We start from the raw sequence: 5,123 nt of genomic DNA, 5'->3' as shown, positions 1-5,123 counted from the left end.
AGGCCCTCACAGAATGTGCTAGAAATTGAATAAAATGTTTAATACTTCTGGCTTTTTTCTCTGAGTCGAAGTCCATAATAACACTGATCTTTTACAATAGTTTACGTAGTGCTTTTATGTACATTATCTCACTCAGCGTTTCTGTCAGGTAAATGTCTTACCACCACATTATGTACATAACCTAAGGAAACTTCAGCGGCATAGAGAGGTCAAAAGGACTTGCCAGCAATTAAGAAGTGGTTGTTGGGATTTCCCTGGCGGTCCAGTGGGTTAGATCCCTGGTCGGGGAACTAATATCCTACGTGCCACATGACACGGCCAAAAAAAAAAAAAAAAAAAGTGGTTGTTGAGAGGCCAGTCCAACTAAAGACTTGACTGTTCCCTAAATCACAGAAGTAGTTGTTTCAGTGCCCCTTAAACACCACATTGTGCAGTCTCCTATGACACCAGAGATAATCTAACAGTTATCTCTCTAGCATGTCCCACAATCATGTTGAGGTTCTTCGTGCTTTATTACCCCATGGTCACAATCGCCATATTAGGTAGGGATCATTAACTTCATTTTTAGAGGAAATGCCTAAGACACACGGTGGCTGAGTAACCTGGTGAACCTAAATCCAGATCACTCTGACCCCCATATCCATGCTCTTAACCATTAAACTGCCTCTCTGTCAAAAGCTCTATAAATCGCTAGTTTCTCAAAAAATTGTCTATTTCTCTATTTATCCAGTTACTTATTGAGGGCCCACTTGAGTTGTTCTATGTGCTTTGGGGCGTTAAAAGAAGAAAATGATAGACTCTGTTTTAAGAGGAGCTTGGCTACTAGCAGGAGAAAATGGATGGTTTCCTCTTAGGAGATTGATCATGTGGCCATGTGAAGCGAGCAAGGTACCTGGGCTATTTTGGGGTGGTGGGAGAGGCACCTAGGAAGGACTGGCTTTAAATTCACAGGGCCAGGGGTTTCAGTATTCGATTGGAGGGTATCTGAAGACTTCTTGAAAAGAGAACCTTTGAGCTAATCCTTTAAAAAGGTAGGTAGAACTACAGATTTATGTAGACAAAATGAGTGTTGAAATACACAAGAAATGGCATGAGTAACACCAAGCAGGATCACTCAAGAAATGTAGGATGGTAGGAAAAATAAAGACCTAAAAGTATTGTTTATTCATTGATGCTAAGAACTCTTGATTGCTTTGCTATGGGGTTTGAATTTTATTAAGACAAAGGATTTGCTAAAGATCTTGCAATGTGAAATGACCTCATCCAAGTGGTATTTTAGGAAGTGAAATCCTAAAGTAGAATTCAGAATAATTTGAGAGGAGATATTTTATAGAATTGAACCCAGAAAAATGGAAAGTGGTTGCCTTAAGAAGGTGCCCCATTTTTTAAATGCATTCTGTTTGGTGTATTTGAATATTAGGAAGAGAGTGTTGGGTGGAGGAGTGAGTTGTTGTTTGGACTTGGCCATGCTGTGACAGGTCTCCAGGTATAGAGAGGTGAGGTCATAACCAAACACTTGCACTTCAGGATGGACTGGTGGGAGCCGGGTAGGGACCTGTTTCTAATCTTTGCCTTCGTGAAAAGGAATGTGAATTGTCATACAGGCTGCTAAAACGAGGCCAGCTCTTTGTCATCTCCTTGAGCATGTAAGTGGAAAGAAGTCACCGTCCTTACTAAAATACTGAAGAACTGATTTCTTTTTTCAAATGTTGCATGTCCTTACATGGTCAAAATACAGTCTACTTTGTGCCAATAAGAGGCTTCCTCCTAGTTGGTTCTGTTCTTCAGCGTCTGATGGAATCATTTTGCCCTTCTGTCTCATACTTTGTAGGTTATCATTAGCACATAAAACCAGCTAAGGTATTGTAACAATCGTGAATTTGTAAGGTAGGACTCAGTTCCCAAGAACTCGTGTCCACACAGGCTGTGTTTTTCTTTAGCATTTAAGAAAATTATTTTTTCTTCAACTTAATATATTCGTTTGATTTACTGGTATAAACTCACTTTTAAATGTTTAGGATTAAATTATTTTGTTAAAGGGTTTCTAAATAGTTCTTAATTACAGAGCCATTTCTATAGTCTTAATAATGTGGAAGTCTCTGAACCAAGCATGTTTTGAAAATCAGAAATCTAGCTAGAATGTTTATATTGAAATATTGGAGTGGAGGGGGAAAAAGTGAAAGCTGTCTTAAAGGAAATATCTTTTTTTGTCTCCTAAAGAAATAGCTGCATTGGAGAGGAACCAATATGGCAGAGTAGAAGGACATGCTCTCACTCCCTCTTGCGAGAACACCAGAATCACAACTAGCTGCTGGACAATCATCGACAGGAAGACACTGGAACTTATCAAAAAAGATACCCCACATCCTAAGACAAAGGAGAAGCCACAGTGAGACGGTAGGAGGGCGCAATCCCCGTAAAGTCAAATCCCATAACTGGTGGGTGGGTGACTCACAGACTGGAGAACACTTATACCACAGAAGTCCACCCACTGGAGTGAAGGTTCTGAGCCCCAGGTCAGGCTTCCCAACCTGGGGGTCCGGCAATGGGAGGAGGAATTCCTAGAGAATTAGACTTTGAAGCCTAGTGGGAATTGATTGCAGGACTTCAACAGGACTAGGGGAAACAGAGGCTCCACTCTTGGAGGGCACACACAAAGTACTGTGCGCATCGGGACCCAGGGGAAGGAGCAGTGACCCCAGGGGAGACTGAACCAGACCTACCTGCTAGTGTTTGAGTGTCTCCTGCAGAGGCGGGGTGGGGGTGGCTGTGGCTGTGACTCACCATGGGGACAAGGACATTGGCAGCAGAAGTTCTGGGAAGTAATCCTTGGCATGAGCCCTCCCAGAGTCTGTCATTAGCCCCACCAAAGAGCTGAGGTAGGCTCCAGTGTTGGGTTGCCTCAAGCCAAACAACCAACAGGGAGGGAACCCAGCCCCACCCATCAACAGTCAAGTGGATTAAAGTTTTACTGAGCTCTGCCCACCAGAGCAACAGTCAGCTCTACCCACCACAGTCCCTCCCATCAAGCCTCTTAGATAGCCTCATCCACCAGAGGGCAGACAGCAGAAGCAAGAAGAACTACAATCCTGCAGCCTGTGGAACAAAAACCACATTCACAGAAAGATAGACAAGATGAAAAGGCAGAGGGCTATGTACCAGATGAAGGAACAAGATAAAACCCCAGAAAAACAACTAAATGAAGTGGAGATAGGCAACCTTCCAGAAAAAGAATTCAGAATGATAGTGAAGATGATCCAGGACCTCGGAAAAAGAATGGAGGCAAAGATCGAGAAGATGCAAGAAATGTTTAACAAAGACCTAGAAGAATTAAAGAACAAACAAACAGAGATGAACAAACGATACAATAACTGAAATGAAAACCACACTAGAAGGAATCAATAGCAGAATAACTGAGGCAGAAGAATGGATATGTGACCTGGAAGACAGAATGGTGGAATTCACTGCTGCAGAACAGAATAAAGAAAAAAGAATGAAAAGAAATGAAGACAGCCTAAGAGACCTCTGGGACAACATTAAACGCCACGACATTCGCATTATAGGGGTCCCAGAAGGAGAAGAGAGAGAGAAAGGACCAGAGAAAATATTTGAAGAGATTATAGTTGAAAACTTCCCTAACATGGGAAAGGAAATAGCCACCCAAGTCCAGGAAGTGCAGCAAGTCCCATACAGGATAAACCCAAGGAGAAACAGGCTGACACACATAGTAATCAAATTGGCAAAAATTAGACAAAGAAAAAGTATTGAAAGCAGCAAGGGAAAAACGACAGATAACATACAAGGGAACTCCCATAAGGTTAACAGCTGATTTCTCAGCAGAAACTCTACAAGCCAGAAGGGAGTGGCATGATATACTTAAAGTGATGAAAGGGAAGAACCTACAACCAAGATTACTCTACCCGGCAAGGATCTCATTCAGATTCGATGGAGAACTCAAAAGCTTTACAGACAAGCAAAAGCTAAGAGAATTCAGCACCACCAAACCAGCTCTACAACAAATGCTAAAGGGACTTCTCTAAGTGGGAAACACAAGAGAAGAAAAGGACCTACAAAAACAAACCCAAAACAACTAAGAAAACGGTCATAGGAACATACATATCAATAATTACCTTAAACGTGAATGGATTAAATGCTCCAACCAAAAGACACGGCTTGCTGAATGGATACAAAAACAAGACCCATATATATGCTGTCTACAAGAGACCCACTTCAGACCTAGGGACACATACAGATTGAAAGTGAGGGGATGGAAAAAGATATTCCATGCAAATGGAAATTTAAAGAAAGCTGGAGTAGCAATACTCACATCAGATAAAATAGACTTTAAAATAAAGAGTGTTACAAGAGACACGGAAGGACACTACATAATGATCAAGGGATCAATCCAAGAAGAAGATATAACAATTATAAATATATATGCACCCAACATAGGAGCACCTCAATACATAAGGCAACTGCTAACAGCTATAAAAGTGGAAATCGACAGTAACACAATAATAGTGGGGGACTTTATTTTTTATTTTATTGTATTTTTAAATTTTATTTATTTATTTATTTATGACTGTGTTGGGTCTGTGTGTTGCTGCACGTGGCCTTTCTCTAGTTGTGGAGAGCAGGGTCCACTCTTCGTTGTGGTGCATGGGTTTCTCATTGCAGTGGCTTCTCTCATTGTGGAGCACGGGCTCTAGGTGCGCGGGCTTCAGTAGTTGCAGCACGTGGGCTCAGTAGTTGTGGCTCACAGTCTCTAGAGCACAGGCTCAGTAGTTGTGGCACACGAGCTTAGTTGCTCCACGGCATGTGGGATCTTCCTGAGCCAGGGATCGAACCCATATCCCCTGCATTGGCAGGCGGATTCTCAACCACTGTGCCACCGGGGAAGCCCTACTGGGGGACTTTAACACCTCACTTACACCAATGGACAGATCATCTAAAATGAAAATAAATAAGGAAACAGAAGCTTTAAATGACACAATAGACCAGATAGATTTAACTGATATTTATAGGACATTCCATCCAAAAACAGCAGATTACACTTTCTTCTCAAGTGCGCACGGAACATTCTCCAGGATAGATCACATCTTGGGTCACAAATCAAGCCTCAG

Source organism: Leucopleurus acutus, assembly GCF_964270905.1.
Source record: "Leucopleurus acutus genome assembly, chromosome: 13".
In the NCBI taxonomy this organism is placed as follows: Eukaryota; Metazoa; Chordata; class Mammalia; order Artiodactyla; family Delphinidae; genus Leucopleurus; species Leucopleurus acutus.
Note: the sequence above shows the minus strand (reverse complement) of the source record.